Source organism: Microcaecilia unicolor, chromosome 14 (assembly GCF_901765095.1).
Source record: "Microcaecilia unicolor chromosome 14, aMicUni1.1, whole genome shotgun sequence".
Classification (NCBI taxonomy): Eukaryota; Metazoa; Chordata; class Amphibia; order Gymnophiona; family Siphonopidae; genus Microcaecilia; species Microcaecilia unicolor.
In genome coordinates, this window is record NC_044044.1 from 45,303,433 (window position 1) to 45,323,524 (window position 20,092).

The 20,092-nt window shown below is 46.7% G+C and overlaps 1 protein-coding gene across 3 annotated transcripts in view; it reads right to left on the bottom strand.

The window, feature by feature from the left end:
• Nucleotides 1–16,747, bottom strand: part of MEF2D (myocyte enhancer factor 2D) — a 184,523-nt gene extending 167,776 nt beyond the window's left edge. For 2 of the 3 annotated variants that reach the window (XM_030187835.1, XM_030187833.1), the window contains exon 1: nt 16,568–16,745. The gene's annotated coding sequence lies outside the window, so the exon portion shown is untranslated. Of the gene's footprint in view, nt 1–16,567 lie in introns of all 3 variants that reach the window. The other variant, XM_030187834.1, reaches the window with a different exon arrangement.
• Nucleotides 16,748–20,092: the final 3,345 nt, after the last annotated feature.

Below are 20,092 nucleotides of genomic sequence, written 5' to 3' on the forward strand. Positions count from 1 at the left end.
CGTCCTGCACATATGCAGGACGTCAGACTCACGGAAACAGAAGCCTGCGCAGAATAGCAACATTCCATGTAGAATCTCCGACAGTAGCAACATTCCATATAGAATCTCCGATAGTATCTATTTTATTTTTTGTTACATTTGTACCCCGCGCTTTCCCACTCATGGCAGGCTCAATGCGGCTTACATGGGGCAATGGAGGGTTAAGTGACTTGCCCAGAGTCACAAGGAGCTGCCTGTGCCTGAAGCGGGAATCGAACTCAGTTCCTCAGTTCCCCAGGACCAAAGTCCACCACCCTAACCACTAGGCCACATCAGTCCCTTTACGATTATGTATCATTGATTGTTACTGTATAGTTTAATGTAGACTTTGTATTGTGATATTAGTCGGCAGCTTGTTGTACTGTTATTTTGATCCTGAATAAAAAAAAAACGTTCAAACTTAAATTTATTATTAAGAGCACATATCACCCTAAAATGTCAAGTACAATTTGAAAGCAAAAAGAAGTAGCTGTGGGCTTACTTTAGAACGTATTAATGGGCAGCTGCCCAACAATAATTCTTAAATTTGCTGAAATGCCTACTGTAACAAAAGAAACCTTGTATGAGTTGAAGGGTAAAAGAAAGAATGCAAGTCTTTTGAAACGATGGACGATCTTGCCAAGAAGTTATTAACCCTCGTTAACCAAATTGAGGGGGTCGGTAAATCCGAGTAAGAACTAAAAACAATCGCATCACCGAACACTGAGCTCAGGCCTCTGGGCCTGCACTTTTCATTTTCCTCAACTTTTTCACTTTTTCTTTGTTACCGCTGTACGCTTTATTTCGAAGCGTGCTTCAGAAAAAAAAAAAAAAAACAAACATAAAATTGCTTTTTGAAAGGCTGAAGCGGAGGAAGTGCAGGATGCAGCCCTCCTGGAAGGCCGTTTGAGCACTCAGAGAGCACGAGATGAGATGCAAATCGGCACACCATCACTGCTAAAAGGGAAAAGCATTATACCACTGCTATTAGAGGAGCAGAATCTCCTTCTCCCATTGAATTATTTAAGGGCACAACATTACCGACAAGGAACAGGCAGAGCAGAGCATCTCTCCCAGTGAGCCACTGAGCCGTGAGGTCCGACAGGCAGCCGACATTCTATTTCAACCAAACATCTTATATCAAATCGCCACAGGAATGCGAGAAGGGTTATTTCACCGAATTCAGATTTTACATTTCATTGTTCTTGGTTTGTCCTCAAAAACATTTTCCCTGAAACCCAATTCAAGACCTTACTGTCCCGCATTCGTCCATGCCACTGGCAGCCTTTCATACTTATCCCGCTCATTCGATGCTGGCCTACTATATTAATTTTTGATTTTATTTTATAGCATTATCTCTTTTTACATCTTAAAATATAAAATCAAGCAGCTTAATTAGAAATATTCTCTTTTAACAAATTCACCAGTCCCCAACAAAACTGGAACAGATCAGCCTCATGCCGAAACACTATTAAAGATGACACCACTGTATATATCAAGACTCCTGAGGCAGTCATGCAGGTGCCGAAACATTGTACCGTGTCGAGTCAACGTAAACAAACACCTATAATTTCATTTCGGAGTCCCGAGTCTGTTTTTTTGAAGTGACTGATCCAGTTCCCACTCCTTGTTCTATGTCATGGTTACTGGCAACAGATTGTTGAACTAAATCTCAAAATGAGAGCCAGATGCGCACGGATCTCTCCTTCCGATGTCTCAGCGACATCTCCTTCATACATATCAAACTAGTTCCATTAAGACCCTGAAACAGTCTGTCTAATTAAAATATGATGTAAGGAACTCCACAGTGCACTCCAAGAATAATTCCATAATGGATGTTAGCATTGTGGACACAACGCAAGAAAGCACAAGACATATGTCAGTTCACAGTTAAGAAAGGCTCACCCTCCCCCCCCCCCCCCCCCCCCATTCTTTCTGAAAAAATGGTTACAAAAAGAGAGATCCTCCCTAACTTTCTGCTCCCATCTAAGTGGCAGAAACCAAGTCTCTTACATCTTGCATGGCTTCATAATATACCCCATGTGCTTCTGGAAGGGAAAGGGGACTTGATATACCACCTTTCTGTGGTATTTTGCAACTACATTCAAAGTGGTTTACATATATACAGGTACTTATTTTGTATCTGGGGCAATGGAGGGTTAAGTGACTTGCCCACAGTCACAAGGAGCTGCAGTGGGAATCGAACCCAGTTCCCCAGGATCAAAGGCCGCTGCACTAACCACTAGGCTACTCCTTCACAGGGAGGTTGGGAAGGGAGCAATGAGACAGGCGAAGGGGGTCAGAGAATTGAAAAAGAAGCCCGAATTTCACTGGCATAGATGCAGCAACATCCAATACAAAGCACCAACTAACACTGCTTTTCTTGGCTTTGACTTTTGGCACAGTGTTGGCTCCCTTCAAAGATGCCTCATTCTGGCCATAGGAACCAGCTCTGTAGGTACTTGAGCACTCCCAATTTTGAACAAACTGCTTGAGTTTGTCCATGGAGGGGTAATTTCCATTGGGTTTAGCACCCCCAATGAAAATGTGGCTCCTATGATACTGGCAGCAAACGTCTCCATGACACGATGCAAAGCAGGACCCTTTTCTGAAGGGGCTCAGAGCCGGGCCTGCAGAAATCCTTCCAGGACTCCAGTTGAGCGAGTTAGTTATGTCATTTGTATTCCATCTATCCCTAGGCGGATTCCAACTTAAAACACATACAAAACATCAAATCACAGTAAAAGAATAAAGCATAAAAGTATAACAACAATATAAAAATAAAAGAAATGATCAAGCTGAAAACATACTAATACAACACCATGGCTGAAAAGACCAAAACCTGCTCAAGGAGGACCCGGTTTAGCTATTTCTAGTCTTGCTTGATGATAATTACAATCGCTTTATTTCAGCATGTGTTCCAACTGCCACTACTGCCCCGATACCCTAAGCTGCTGCTTCTGCCAGGATGAGGTTTCTCCCCCCACCCCCACCCACCATTCTCTTGCCTGCCTCCCCCCGTTCAGCGAGTACAAGTCCTACCGTAACAATAAAATGCCAGCGCAGGGGAATGAGAGAAAAGGGAACGAAAAGGAAACGCACATTCGACCAAGCCAGCCTCCAGCAGCGTGAGAAATTTTAAACACACATAACTCCTTGAAACGGCAGGAAGAGAGAAACAGCCTGGCCGGATGACAATCTCAGTACTGCCAGAGTCCAGAGAATGACTACAGTACAGCTGTCAAATGGAAGGGGGGGGGGGGAGCCAAGAGACACACCATATCTCTGAGCCAACACTCAGTTAATGACGACCATTCACTGCTTTAAGAAAGGGAAGGGGGCAAGCGTGTGTTCTGAAATCACCAAAAAGCAGTGGACCGAAGTAAGGAGCTCATATAATAACTTTGCACAGGTTATCAGTATTCTAGCTACCATACGAGTCTCGGAGAACTGAAAGGAGGGGAAGGCGGATGCGGGGAACAGAATCCTGGAGGAGGCAACCGAGACAGGAAACAGTAACGGAACTCAAACCAAGACCAGGACAAATGATTAGAACCGTATGGCCCATCTCATCTCTGGCTTTTCCCCTCACTTCTCTACAGCTAATGCTTCTCTGTCTCTATCCTGGGTGTTCCTCAGTGTTGTTACTATTTTAGCCTCGGATGCCCCCCCAGTCTACTCACCACCCTTTCTGTCAAGAATGCCTGAGGAAATCCAGACAGGAATTGAGGAGTCTAGTAGTTTAAATGGCCGGGTTGAGAGCCAGAGAGGCTGGGGTTCAAATCCTGCCAAGTCACCCTCTGTTTCCTCAGGTACAAATTTGGGCCTCAAGTCACTAACTAGGCCCCATGAACGGCGGGTTGAGAGCCAGAGGCCGGGGTTCAAATCCCGCCAATTCTCGGCACTTTGGATAAGTCACTTCACCCTCTGTTTCCTCAGGTACAAATTTGGGCCTCAAGTCACTAACTAGGCCCCATGATACTTAAGCTATTCAACATGCATGAAATTGAATTAACACATGTTAGTAAATGAGGCTCGTAGATTGTCAGCCCTCTGGGGACAGGGAAATACCTGCTACACCTGAATGTAACTCCCCTTGCACTATCAACGAAAAGGCATCAGCTAAATCCAAATAATTAAATATCAACCGAGGTCTTTAGCCCTGCACCAGGCATGAAACAGGGTACACTGGGATATCTGCCTAAGTCCATCTTGGCCAAAATGTATCTGTTTAACTTGAGGAGGGGTCCACATTTATCCAGAAAGCAATAATCCATATAAGTGAAAGCAGATAGCCAGATAGCATTAGGACTGCTATAACATGTCTGTATAGGATATTCAGTGCCTTGACTTTTATAGCTGAAAATACACATAAAAGATGTCTACATAACTTACACAGATATGGAAATGGGGTGACCGTCCCTCTGCCTTTCTATGGATTTTGTACAAATTAGGTCACCTTTTAAACACAGAAATCCCCACATAGATGTTAGCAAGAAACCAGACATGATAGAAAGGGATTTCAGCCTTGCTTCTTAACAAATCTTGAGGAAACTAGTGAACAAGATTTTAGTCGGGAGGTACAGCAATATGGGCATGATGCCACGCAATGAACTGGTAAATGCCAGCCACCTCTGGTGTGGGCAAGCTGCCCGAGTGCTAGAGATCACATCAGCATACACAAAAGGCAGGGCCTAGCATCAAGAACAGGAAAAAGAAATGTTACCCACACATTTTTACCACAGGAGGAGCCTGTGCCGCCCAAAAACAGGTGAAGCCAGTTTGGGTCTGCCGGGTATGCGTAAAGATGGCAAGAAGAAGCGTGACAGTCTCCAGCCAGGGCTGCCGAGAGACTTGACCGGGCCCGAGGCAGAGCCGCTTCCGCCCCCCCCCCCCCCCCCCCCCCCCGATTGCTGCTACTGCCTAAATACCTTGGCTGGCGGGGATCCCGAGGCCCCACCAGCAGAAGACGTCCTCCTCCAGCACCGACTGCCCGCCCCAACCGAGAGGAAAAGCAGCCGCTCAGCAACGGGCAGAAGAGCAGCGTTGAATGAAGCTCCGGGTCCTCGGCACCGGACTTTTCTCTCTCCTGCTCCTGTCGAGACGCGATCACTCAGGTCCCGTCAGAAGCAGGAGAGAGAGACCTCGGCGCTGGGCCCCCCTTAAAGGCCCAGGCCTTTGATTTTGCAACGTGCCTATTGCAGAAAATAACTGGACACAGAAGAGCTGATGCCTCAGAATTTATACCCCACATTTTCCCAAACATGTTTGGTTCAATGTGGCTTACAATTTTAGTAAGTACAGGTGGAAAATTAAATTTTGAGGGGATGGAGGAGGAAGTGTAGAAACAAGTGAATTACATTTTAACAGAGTGTTAGTGAATTGCGTCTTTAGAGACTAGGCATAAATGCCGGACCAGGCAACGCGGATCGACCTCTACCCACTTGTGAGAATATTGGAGCCTGTTTTTCCTCAGAGAATTGTTGTTTCACAAAATAAGGACAACCCCCCACTAGGTGCCACAACACTTTATATCATTCTTTTCACCAGGAATGGAGCATGAAACCTTCGGCTTCGTTCATCTTAAGGCATGAACCAGCGATTCAAAATGTGGCTGAAATGAAGCAGGATTCACAGCTGACAAAAGACCAGCTGACCCATTCACCCCGACTAGTCATAAGTACATAAGTAATGCCACAATGGGAAAAGACCAAGGGTCCATCGAGCCCAGCATCTTGTCCACGACAGCGGCCAATCCAGGCCAAGGGCACCTGACAAGCTTCCCAAACGTACAAACATTCTATACATGTTATTCCTGGGATTTTGGATTTTTCCAAGTCCGTTTCCAATGCTGCAGCTAAGGATACCTCCTAGCTATGAACCGTACAGGCCCGACCTCATGCAAGTTATCGCTCCATCTCAGGCGCATGAACATACGAGATCCCAACCTCATCCTCCCCTCCCTACTGCATCCGTCCCAGATGTACTTCAATTCTGGCACAGTAAAATCGTCAACCGCTTTCTTCCTGCCAAAAATACTGGATTCTTTTTCACAACAAAAGTGGCCAGTGCTACTCCACAGCAGTCCCGCCCTGGTAAGAACACTTTGGCCTACATTCACTGAGCACCGAAGCCACTTAGCAGAGAGGGGTATCGCAAACAGCCGTTCCGATAAACAGGAGAAAGTAGACCTGCTGAGAAATCATCCTGGGAAACTTGTTCTCCCGCCCACAAGGCAATCTAGCAGCCAAGCTGTAAGCATCATGCAAAATGGGTTAACAGATGTCACACGCTAAAACCTCTTATACCATAAGAGTGCACCACGGAGACAACTGGTTCCGCCAACCCAAACTGCTTCGTACTACTCTCAAAGGCCCACATTGCCAGGCCGAGCGTTAGATTCATTCCGAAATTGGACTGTCTTAAAAATAAAATGTTTCGTGCTCGGGGCTAATGAGGTTCCATTTAACACAGAACCAAATGTACTTAAGATATACAGAGCAAAGATGATTAGTCATAAAAATTCCAATCAAAAGTGTTATGCTCCCCCCCCCCCCTCCCCACTAACCCCTGCTGCGATACACCAGAGACGCACTGGACCCCCACCGGAGCCCATCGCAAAGCGAACGGTTAACGAACAGCAGTACAACAAACACATGGGGAAACAGACTGTAGCAAGGAACATTTAGCAGATTGTTAAAAAATTCACTGTCCCTCTCAGCAAGCATATAAACACATGGGCAAGAGCGTATGACTAAGATTCCAGTAACGAAAGCCATTTGCATAAATTTCTGCATGTTCGGAAAAGCAAGGCTCAGACCTTCCTGCTCGAAGGGGAGATAACCTGTCCCTGGGGAGAAGCCACCAGCCCTGTGGTACTTTTAGTCATGGCATATCAGAATGTTTATCATCAAGAGATAGCGGCAGGCGGAGGGAGCAATTACGAGGGTAATTCTCGAACTGCGTGCAGGTTACCAGTCCCTATGCTGGTAAATGTACACTCGGGGGCTATTTCCGTACTGAATTTTCAGTGCAACAAAATCATTCTAACAGATGCAAGACACCAAAATGGAGGTGGAGAACCAGCCTAGGGATCAGCGCAGCAGGTTTTGATCCTGGTGATCTGGGTTCGATTCCCAACTGGTACAAGCTTAGACTGTGAGACCTCTAGAGCAGAGACAGAGCCAGCGTATAACGTGTACAGTGCTGTGTATGTCTAGTAGTGCTATAGAAATGATAAATAGTAGTAGTAGTCTTTGGGATTCCGGAATCTTGCTACTCCTTGGGATTCTACACGGAATCTTGCTACTCTTTGGGATTCCGGAATCTTGCTACTCTTTGTCCTTTTCCCTTATTTGTCCTTTTTGTCTGTCCTAATTAGATTGTAAGCTCTGTCGAGCAGGGACTGTCTCTTCATGTTCAAGTGTACAGCACTGTGTACATCTAGTAGCGCTATAGAAACGATACGCAGTAGCAGTAGAAATGGGAGATCCATGCAAAAGCACACTTACACGTCCATTTATAGATCAGCGCACAAGTGTTTCACACGGATCTGCAAAGGGGGTATGGCACTAGGCGGGTCAGGGGTGTTCCCTTAAAATGCACACAGTATTATAGAATTTACACCTGGTTTCAGTGAGTGTAACTTCTCACGTCGATCCCAGAACGCCAGCTATAGAATACCATTCAGTGCCAATGTTTGAGTTCATTTCTAGAATTTTCCTCTTAATGCAAAGCAACTAAACAGCTATACTGCATGGGTGCTCATATGCATGGGGAGAGTTGCATGCATGTCACCTCTGTTATATGCAAATCTCTCTCATGCATATTCATTAGGGATATCTATTTTATTTTTGTTACATTTGTACCCCGCGCTTTCCCACTCATGGCAGGCTCAATGCGGCTTACATGGGGCAATGGAGGGTTAAGTGACTTGCCCAGAGTCACAAGGAGCTGCCTGTGCCTGAAGTGGGAATCGAACTCAGTTCCCCAGGACCAGAGTCCTCCACCCTAACCACTAGGCCACTAGAAAAACCCAACTGGCCTGTGGACCTCTAGGACAGGTTTGAATACTCCTGGAATAGGTTCTAACTACGTGGCATCCGGTACATAAAAGGAGCCCCCCAACCCCCCCCCCCCCATTACAGAACTGCCCCCTATATGACCATGCAAAAGCAAGCCACTTCATCTCTCTAGGCCCAAACTGCTTTCAGCTCCTCAGGGAAGGGACCCTGAACTTCCGGGGATGACTATGTTAAGGGCCAAATAAAGAGAGGTCACATTGTCATTACGATGGCCAAAGAAGCCAGGCAGCACCGGTTGGGGAGATTCTGCAGCTCCCTGAAGCAGTCGATCGGGTACAGCGTGTATAGCAGTCCATTACGAAGCTGATACCTCACAAGAGGAAGCAAGATGCTCTCCAGAATCGGGACAGAAAATTCTTATGGTACCAGCCCCCAACTACTATAACATATGTGAACAGGAAGGGACAGCAAGCGAGGGCAGACGAAAACCAAAATACCACCTTTCCCCAGTCTGCCCAACTGAGATTTGTCTGTTTTGATGGGTGGAATGTAAACCAATTGTTTGTTTGTCCTTGAGGTAGTCTAAATCCCTGGTTAATTACTGCACAGGTATTAATTTGCTTCTTTCACACACAGCAGAAAAATTACAAAATATGTAGAACATGAAAACAATTCCCAAAACTCCAACCGTCCTATCGCTAGTCCAAAACATCTTTACAAAAACAGATTTGAAATTTCTTTGGGAACAATAAGCAATTCCTCTTACATAGTAACATAGTAGATGACGGCAGAAAAAGACCTGCACGGTCCATCCAGTCTGCCCAAGAAGATAAATTCATATGTGCTACTTTTTTTATTTGTACTGTCCTCTTCAGTGCACAGACCGTATAAGTCTGCCCAGCACTATTCCCGCCTCCCTACCACCAGCCCCGCCTCCCGATCTTGACTAAGCTCCTGAGGATCCATTCCTTCAGCACAGGATTCCTTTATGCTTATCCCACGCATGTTTGAATTCCGTTACCGTGAAGGTGAAGCGCTCCAGCAAACCAATGCCCGATAACTACAAGTTCTCTTCCAAGTAGATGACAAGTGAATTTCAGATAAAGAACAGAGTGGAGGAGTGGCCTAGTGGTTAGAGCACCGGTCTTGCAATCCAGAGGTGGCCAGTTCAAATCCCGCTGCTGCTCCTTGTGATCTTGGGCAAGTCACTTAACCCTCCATTGCCTCAGGTACAAACTTAGATTGTGAGCCCTCCTGGGACAGAGAAACAGAAGCCTGCCCTTGCAGATCAGCAGTGCGGCCGCGCAGGCTTCTGTTTCTGTGAGTCTGACGTCCTGCACGTACATGCAGGACGTCAGACTCACAGAAGCCTGCGCGGCCGTGTTGCTGATCTGTAAGGGCAGGCTTCTACATGGAATGCTCCTAATGGAGGAGTAGCCTAGTGGTTAGTGCAGTGGAACATGGAATGTTGCTACTATTGGAGATTCTACACGGAATGTTGCTGAGTGGAGGAGTGGCCTAGTGGTTAGAGCACAGGTCTTGCAATCCAGAGGTGGCCGGTTCAAATCCCACCACTGCTGCTCCTTGTGATCTTGGGCAAGTCACTTAACCCTCCATTGCCTCAGGTACAAACTTAGATTGTGAGCCCTCCTGGGACAGAGAAATATCCAGAGTACCTGAATGTAACTCACCTTGAGCTACTACTGAAAAAGGTGTGAGCAGAATCAAACTAACTAAAATAAATACATTTCACCCCCTATTGCAAGCTCCCCAAATCTTTAGCAGACTTCTCAACCCTCTGCTTGCTACACACGTCTCAAACATGCCAAAAATCTGTCACGTGTAGACCTCCATCACAGGCCTCGCCAACCTCAATTTTGATTCTTACAAGACCAATACTGAAGCCAACAGCAAAGCCCCCCCCCCCCCAACAGTACAGGGACAGGGCAAAACATTATATAACTCCTCCCTCTATACAACATGATGAAGGAACAGCACCCCGTACCAATAATTCTTTATCTTAGGAACGGTGGAAATGGGGGGGGGGAGGGAAGGGCCTCAGGCAGACTTCAGTCTACACAACTCATCAATAAAGGTGGTGGATGAACCAAATGAAACCAGGAACAAAAAATATTGGCTCCCTTGTACCTTACCCGGGGCCTTCGTTTGAACAAACAGGTTACAAATTACTACTACTATTTAGCATTTCTATAGCGCTACAAGGCGTACGCAGCGCTGCACAAAGAGCTTACAATCTAATAGACAAAAAATAAAGTAAGCAAATCAAATCAATTAATGTGTACAGGAAGGAGGAGAGGAGGGTAGGTGGAGGCGAGTGGTTACGAGTCAAAAGCAATGTTAAAGAGGTGGGCTTTCAGTCTAGATTTAAAGCCAAATTAAGCCAAATAACATTTCAAAAAAGTAATTTTGTTTCCTTACCGGCTTCTCCTAAAAACAAATGATACTAGGACACCATCTCCACTACCCCCCCGGCCTTGGAGAAATCAAATGATTGAGAATTCAACTTTGGCATGTGACCTCTTACTTTGAAACATTCGCACGTGCTTACGCGGTACAGCGCTACATCCCGGAACAACTTACCTAAGGAGGCGCCGAGGGCGAGCCAAACCTCCTCGATAAGTCTAACATTTTGAGGGCAAATCTAAAGCAGTGGGGTCTAGAAAGGAAAGTAGAGGGATGCCCACAACTTCTAGCAGTCTATAAATTACCATAATACTCAAACGTAAACCCATCCAAATATAAACGGAGGTAACATTTTTCTCCTAAAAGGGGGGAAAAATGTTAACTTGACTATAAACCAAGGGGTTATGTTCAAGTAGTCTTTTCCTTCATCCCTCCGTCATGGTGTCAAGAATTCCTCCCCTCCCTTTTCCCCACCCCCCCCAAACAGAGAAAGCCCCCTCCTGACACACCCATAGGCCGACCAACCCACCCACCCTCTCCTACGGCATCCTGCCAGTAGTGGCTCCAATCCCAAAATGGCCGACGAGCTTGCCGCTGGAAGTCACGGCAGCCATTTTCAATGAGAAAGACAGCATGGGCAGATGAAACAGTAGACCTGGGGGGGGGGGGGCGGGCCTATGGGTGTGTCGGGAGGAGGCACTCTTTCCGTTCGGGAGGAGTGGTGTGGTGGTAGAGGAGGTACACCATGGGGGAGGGGGAAAGTAGAGGAGTGCCAGCAGACTCGAGTATAAACCAAGATTTAAATTTGGGCCCTTTTTTTGACCAAAATAAATCTCGGTTTACACTCCAGTATATACAGTATATGTAAATGTGGGTCCTGGCAAAGCTCTGCCCAGAATCTGCCATGCGAACCTTAAAATAAGCACATATTTACAGCATAGTGCTTAGGTTGTATTTTGGCCTATACATTTACACACACATATGCATTGATCCCATTATCTTAATCATTTCAATGTACAAATGTTACTGCCCACTTTTATTGAATTACCCCCATCATGCAAACATTACAAAGGGTGGAGGAGACCTTTCATTTCTGAGATTCACAGCCATCTTGCTGCTTCTCTCAGCGGGTGCCATGATGTATCCCAAGATGCACCTCTCTCAGCAGCATCATAGCCGCTGCAGGGCTCTCCCAGAGAGCACTGCCAATACACACAAGCCCTTCCCCATCCGAGAGGGCATTTCACGGCCAGTTCCACAAAAGGGTCCATCTGAACTGAACAGGCCAGGAAAGCGCCAGATAGACAACACCAGCAGAGCGCTGCGGCCTTGGCTTTTACAGAACCAAAAATGACAATTCTCGGGGGAGGGGCAAGAAAACAACTTCCAAAGTATTTTTACTGTAGAGACATTAGAAAAACCAGGAGGCGTGTCAACAATAAGATACCTAGACTTTGCAATTAAGGACACTCACAGCAGGCCTTCTCAACCCAGTCCTCAGGGCATATCAAGTCCCATTGGGGTTTTCTGGATATCCACAGTGAATATTACATGAGATCGACTGGCATGCCCTTCCTCCTCAGCATGCCTCATGATGGAGATCCTGAAAACCCGATGTTGTGCCCTGAGGACTGGGTTAAGAAGCCCTGATTTCGAGGTTAGTTCTATCTGGAGACTGCCACGTGGAGCCTCATCTATAAAAGAATGTTCCCTTCAAGAATTACTAGCAAAATCGGAGCCTACACATTTGCAACTTAGTGATTTCACCTCACAGACACCTGGTTAAAAATCACACGAACACTGTAGTATTCCAGGATTTACGCCTCACCCGCACTCTGCCCAGATTCTGCCCATGCCCACATCTACAAACACCACGCCAATTTATGGACTAGAGTGTCACAGGAATACGGGCACCAACGGGGGTATCTGTACACTTCAATTAGGAGCCAGTACGTCCGTCACTTACTTTGGCATCTTACTTACAGGATTACCCCCACGCTGTTTTTTCCGCCCCTTTAAAAGCCGACAAATATTTGCCAGGTTTCAAGTCTAACGCTGAAGAACATAACAGAACCCTGGTCCTCTTCACAGAAGGTGTCCATCATACCGTATAGAAAAACATCCTCCCCACCCACCCCCAAATCCCAACCCCCTGAAGTGTCATGGAGAAGGCCCGTCCTGCCCCCAGACCAGCTCCGCAGGGCACAGAGTGTGGCCGGGATGTCCAAAATACATGGAAAAAAGTGGATACCCATTAAAAAAAAAAAAAAAACATTTAGGTGCCAAGATAAATTATTGTCCTTTATTTTCTAATAGAATTTTCTTTTTCACGTTCTCCCCATCAGCCTCTATCATCCCTCCCTCCTTTCCCCACCTAACCTCACTGACTGTTTCCTGTTGTACATGGCAGAGGACCGCACCACAGTCAGGAAATAAACTAATAACACCATCGTCTCTTCCTATTCCTCCCCCCTCTGTGTCTAAAAGGTAATCTGGAAGTCTGTGCTAAACAGCTCTAAATCTCATGTTTAAAAAAAATTACAAAAAAGATAATTACTGGCATAGAGGCCAGTAAGACGCAACGAATGCAGAGAACCAGGTAACCAAACACCCACCAAAATGTTGCTCAGGCTAATACAGTCTGTTCGTATATGATACTCCGAAATTATCTGGCACAGAGGTGGGTATGGAAGTTAAATCAAGACCCCAGAAGGGGCTCTCCAAAGCAGATAGTCATACAGAGAAAAATACATAAACACATATCTCTAACACTTCCGCAGAAACTTCAAAACTTCTGAAAACACGTCAGCTTTACACGTGTTCGTATTTAACACACCATCAACATACGTGAGCAAACAGGATGCAGGGAACATGAGGGTAGTGGAAATAAACAATGGGACCTTTTCAATGTCCCAGCCCCATAGAGCTTACAATCTATGCATAGACAATGGAGAAGCCAGACCACGGGGTTCGGCCGTCCGGTACCAATGGCCCCTAAGCACTCTGTTCCCCTCAAGAAATGGGGATAAGGGAAACCAATTTTGCATGCCCCCTCCCACCATATATCTATACATAAGAATGCCAAGAGGGGTAACTTGCAGACTGTCTCAGCCTATCGCTCATGGGAACCTGTTAATCAACCCTACTAGGATCTAGTAGACCTGTGGTCACAGAGAGAAATTGATTCTCTGTTGTCTACGATACCTGACACTTCAAGGAAATCAGAAATACCCACATATTTATTTGTTACATTTGTATGCCACATTTTCCCACCTATTTGCAGGTATCCCGGCCCATACTCCCATCACACACTTTCTTAATAAAGTCCTCTCAGACTTTGTGTGTCTCAATCCTTTGAGGTCATGTGACTTAGACTGAGGGGGGGGGGGAGGGGGGAACCCACGGATCACAGCTGGCAGAACAAAACTGACGGAAAGCCGTCCAAGTACAGTTTTAGGGCACCACGCGTAAATCCAAAATAACTAGGATGATGGTACGGAGGTCGTACCGTCATCCAGCCATTATCACATCCTTTAGGATCGGTCATCCCCATGTTCTTCATTTGAGATCTACACATGCCTGGTATACAAAAGCAAACAGATAAAGACACACAAACAAACACACACACCACACATTACATTTACGATGCTTTCTCCAGGTAAGAATTAAAGAAACACCGGGGATGCGCACCACATGCATGAAACAGAAGGCACATATATTTATTTCATTTTTGTCAACTACTTAGGTTTCAGTCACGTTTGAACATTCGAGAATGTGTGAAACGAGCAACAGAGCAGCCTCGGAAGCCGGTCTGTTATTGTCAGCTCTGCCAGCGGCACAACACCGGACAGGAGGTCAGAACCAGCTGTCTGCATCCCCAAAATGATATGAGCCTTTGGAGGGGTCCAGGACTGAACAGCCCTCCCCCCACCCCCCACACACACAGCTGCCAGGGTTGGAGCCACCTCCACAGCCCAGCAGTGCATGGGTAAGTGGCAGGTGCTCCGTGTACCTGGGTTTAGCCTAAACCCACAGATTTTTGTGGATAGAGAAGCCAGGGAGGAGGAGGAGGAGGAGGAGGAACACAGCCATCCAAAAGAATTCAGAGCACCAACACCAAGAATGGAACTCTGCTTATCAACTTATTCACCTTTCCAAGGTGGAAAAAAAAAATACACACACGCATTTTCAAAATGTGGAAGCACAACTATCCACTAGTATTTTCAACTGCAGGGGGGGGGTCCTTTAAAAGTAAATAATGTTGAAAATCTGGGGGGAAAATGTGACACTAAATAGAAATCAGTGAAAAACTGTAGATCCAGCCACTTGGATGCGTCATTTCTTAGCAGGCTCCGTAGCCGTCACAAACGGATGGCGTTGGATTCAAACAGCTCTCGGCCACCAAGCTCAGGCCACACATTTCAAAAAGGGTGGGCCACGTCTGAAGAAAGGGCCCGGGGGGGTCTAGATAGTTTCACCGTAGGGCAGTGAGCTCCGTCAGAGCCTGCTGGGGAATGGACAAATGCTAGGATCTGTATTACTTTACATGACACTTACAACCCACACATACCATGAAAGTTTAGTGTGGCTCACAGAACGAAGAACCTGGAACACCTCCAAGAATGATTATACAAATTAATAAAACAATGGAGAACTAGAAATATATATATACTAATAAGACCAAAAAAGGCAGTTGGAAAACGGATCCAACAGGCTTAGAAAATGCATATTTTAATGTGTACATGAGAACAGGGTTCTTGGGGGGGGGGGGGGAGGTCCCCATTTTAACTATTAGGCCCAAGTCATCTTCGCTGTCAGGGGGAAAGGGTTAACACCGCACTATGCCAGCCTCCCATCTCATAATCCCAAAATAAAACCCCATCTGGCCCCCTTACCTAGATATCAAAAAGATGTCATGGGAAATTAAATTATAAATACAACAATTTTAGCCCCCCCCCCCCCCTGTCTCCGCATAACCCTTTCCCACAGGCGGGCGTCTATATCTTTTGAAGCACCCAGTCAAAAAACTAACATGTAAACAGATTGAGTCACTGTAATGCGTGCATGATACACAGGGCATGTTAAGCTATGTGACACTTGAAAATGCTGTCACTGGGCTCCTGAGATAATCAAAGCAAGGAACAGAATCCTCAGGTAAGCTGCAGGGACAAACGGGGGAATGGGAACTCCTTCCACCCCCACCCACCCCAACCCCCTTTCTGACAGCCACCATGGCCCACATGCAGAGAAGAGACAGCATTTTCAGTAGCTGATCTCTCCTCTCACCTCGAGATTTGTTTTCTTCTCAGAAACGCACAGCCACAATTCTTGCCACCCAGCAGAATCATTCACGAAACCCACGCACCCATCACCGCCAATCAAGCCCGCAGCAAAAGTCATTTATCAAAGAAGTCGAGGTGGGGAGGGGGTAGAGGTGTTTACCACCCCAGAAAAAAGCAGTGAATAACATTCAGCTATCATAAATGTTTTGTTTATGGAATAAGATTCCCCCACCCCCCCATTGCTCTTTGGCAAAGGTCCCAGGCAGTCAACACACTTTGGCCTCTGATGTAAACACAGTCAGAAAAGCTTTCAGATTGTGATAAAGGCAAAAGGGCTGAGGAGGGGGGGGGGGAAGAGTGCGACTAGCAGCAGATGAGGGGGGACAGGTGCCAAGTCACCCCCCTCCCACTCCCCCCAGGTGCCGCCCCACCCCCTTCACTAACAGGAAAAAAAAAACAGGAGATCGGGCAACTCTCCCCCCTCTCATGATAAATGCCATTTCCGAACGAAAAGTAGCCATTTGGTTTTCTCTCGTCTCCCCCCCCCCCCCCAAATCCTATTTTATGTTACCCTTCCTTCCTTAACACACATCTAGAGCTATGCCATTTAAACGATGGGGGGGGGGGGGTGTCTCAATGTCAATACAAGAACAGCAATCAATACTTCCCCCCCCCCCCCCACAAACAGCTTTACCATGTTGTCATTTTCAGCTCCATGTGTTAAACTCAATAGCAAAGACCCCCCCCCCCCCAATGTCACAGCGATCGCCACTGCCTGTCATTAAAATGCCACTGAAACATGATCTAGCCAGGGCTTACCAGCAGGTCCAAATGCTTAGGAGGGACCCTCCTCCGATCGGGGCCTTGAGCTCGTCCTCCCCGGGGGATCCGATCACTCGCTCCCGCCAGATCGCCCCTTTTTTCCCATTCCTTCCTGCCTTTGCTACAATGTAACTCTAATCCGAGCCCCTGGAAAAGATACAACGTAGCCAACGCCGGCGCAGCCAAGCCCGCTGGCGGGGAGGCGGGGCGGCGGCAGAGCGACAGACGGGCGACCAATGACAAAGCGCGCTGCTGGGCGGGGGAGGTGGCGGCGGAGGCTGCTCCGGCGGCACAGGACCTGCGAGGGGCGGGGCCGGGCGGCCTCTTCATTCCACCTCCTCCCTCCACCGCCGCCCCCGCCACCCCGTTCGGCTGCGGCGCGTCGCCGTGTGGATCCCTCCGCCTGGGATGATGCGGCTGCTTTGGATTCTGGAGGAGGAGGAGGAAAGGTCCCGGCTGATTCTTAAAGGGGCCGCGGCCAGGCTTCCTGACGAGGGGTGGGGCCAGCAGAGACAGGCCACAAGCCTTCTGCCATACGTTTGCTTGTAATTTCTTAAATGGCTCGCCCGCCGAACCTCTTCCACTAGCCTTGATGCCTAAGCTGACTTGCACTTGCAGATTCAACTACAAGTCCATACATGCACTTGAATAAAACCAGGACTGGATCGGCCTGTCTTGCAAACGCTTTGGCAACGCTAGGCTCCTAAGGCGGAGCCAGTCCGACTTGTAGTTCCTGCTCTTATTACAGAACTCATACAACAGGCCCCTGGATCCAGGGTTTGTTAAAGCCAGGACTGGCAAAGCCATGTAATGTTGGGGTTACCATATAAGGAGGAGAGATTGAGCCAGTCTGGGTTTTACTTCCAGTGCTTTCAATGGAAGCAAAACCCGGACTGGATCAATCCGCCCTCCTTTTTCTGGAGCCATATGGTAACCCTATACAGTAATGTTATACATTAGCGTTTCCCAAATCCAGTCCTGGAGTACCTCTTACCAGTCAGGTTTTCTGGATATCCATAATGAATATGCATGAACTTCGTTTGCATACACTGCCTCCATTATAGGCAAACTCTCTTTTATGCCTGACTGACTGGCATGGGGTACTCCAGGACCGGACTTGAGAAATGCAGAACTGCCAAATGACCCATTTCTAGGAGGAAGCTTTGAGGCCAGTTTCATCCCCCTCCCCTCCCCCCGCAGCCTGATGGATTCTGATATCTGCAACCCTAATTCGAAAAGTGACCCAGTGGTTAGAGCAGTGGGCTGAGAGCTAGGGAAGCCAGCATTCACATCCTGTTTGTGTCACTGACACAGTGTGACCTTGGGCAAGTCACTTACAGAGTGGCACGCTGATCAGGAACTACCACCGGCCAAAGGCGGTCACTGGCGCTAGTTCTAGCTCTGGCGTGAGCCATTTGCCATGCCAAGGAAAATAGCTAGATATTTTACAGCACGGCGGCGCTAACCCAGCAGTGCCACGTGCTACCCGGTTACCGCTGGGTTAGCACAGGAGCCCTTAATGCCACCTCTGTGGTGTTAAGGGGGAAAGAGAAATGGGACTTGAACTTGATATACCGCCTTTCTGAGGTTTTTGCAACTACATTCAAAGCGGTTTACATATATTCAGTTACTTATTTTGTACCAGGGGCAATGGAGGGTTAAGTGACTTGCCCAGAGTCAGAAGGAGCTGCAGTGGGAATCGAACCCAGTTACCCAGGATCAAAGTCCACTGCACTAACCACTAGGCTACTTCTCCACTAACAACATTCCATGTGGAACCTCAAATAGTAGCAACATTCCATGTAGAATCTCAAATAGGCTGGGATTCCGGAATCTTGCTATTCTTTGGGGTTCTACCTGGAATGTTGCTACTCTTTGAGATTGTGCATGGAATCCCTGTTAATGGGACTTGATATACTGCCTTTCTGTGGCTTTTTTGCAACTACATTCAAAACGCTTTACATATATTCAGGTACTTATTTTGTACCAGGGGCAATGGAGGGTTAAGTGACTTGCCCAGAGTGACAAGGAGCTGCAGTGGGAATCGAACCCAGTTCCCCAGGATCAAGGTCTACTGCACTAACCACTCCTCCCCCCACACACATGGCCATGGGGTAAATAAAATCTTACTGCATGGCCATTCCATTTTTTTGGCCTTTTTATCCACTACAGTAAAAAAGCCGCAGCTTGTTAAAAGGACCCCTTTATTCCTCATTGTCTTAGGTAACTACGTAGCATGTAAGCTCTTTGGGCTGGGGGGTATCTACCTGAATGCTTGGGTTTTTTTTTGTTTTTGTAATTCATTCATTATGACACTTGTATCCAGCATTATCATAAACAGGTTCAATGTGGCTTACAATCCAGACAATTTAGTACGTACATATTATAGTTATAAATCTTCTATATATGGCCGTATGAAAGTTTACAAAAATTAGTTTATAAATTATTTTACAAGATTGCATTGTGTAGTAAACATCATATTATAAGCAGTTATACAGGATAAAGTCTGAAACAGCATTTTGCAGAAAAGTGTTTATTCCTATCTTCCATTATCTTGTCACCCAGCGTATACCGTGTACCACTATAAATATGATAAAGATTATAATCTAATTGACCACAGTGAAAGACAGGATGCTGAGCTCAGTGGACGTAAGGTTTGACACATTTTGAGGCTCAGAAAAAGATCCAAACGCAATGCAAAGCAGCAGATGGAATTTGTTTCTTCACAAAAACACCCAAATCGTTTTACAAAATTCATTTTTAAGCTGTTCTTCTATAAAGTTCATCTAAATCTCAAGGAAGCATGTTTTGGGTGGGACTAAGGCGGGCTTACAATTTGCATGTTTTTCTGCGATAACGGAACTTTGTAAAAACGTCCGGGGCAAACAAAAAAAATTGGATGTTTTTGGCTAAACCTGTTTCAATAATCACTGTGCCCAAAAGATGCCCAAACTGACCAGATGACCACTGAAGAGATAAAAGCATGACCCCCACCTTTAATCACCCGGTGGTCACTGACCCCCTACCCCCCCCCCCCCCCCCACAGAAGTGAACATGACAATCCATACCAGGCCATAGGAGCCAACCTTTCAAACGTATTGGGGTGCTAAGCCCAATGAAAAGAACTCCTCCCTGGACATATACAAGGAATTTTCTCAATATTGGGGGTGCTCAAGCACCCACAACACCGGCTCCTATGTACCAGGCTCTATGACAGGTTCAGATGTTTTAGCAGGTCCTGTTAGAGCAGCAAGCCGGTCCCTGGAGTAGACTAGTGGTCGGTGCTGCAGAGAAGGGGACCCAGGCCCATATACTATGCACTGTATTGTATTTACTTAATAGTTTATTGTAAGCCGCTTTGGGGCTGCAAAACTGTGACAAAAGGCGGGGTATAAATGGCCATAAATAAATAAATATCCCACTCTATCTAAATACTAAAGCTAACCACCTTTACCACATTCTCTGGCAACGAATTCCAGAGTTTAATTACACATTGAGTGAAGAAAAATTTTCTCTTCATAT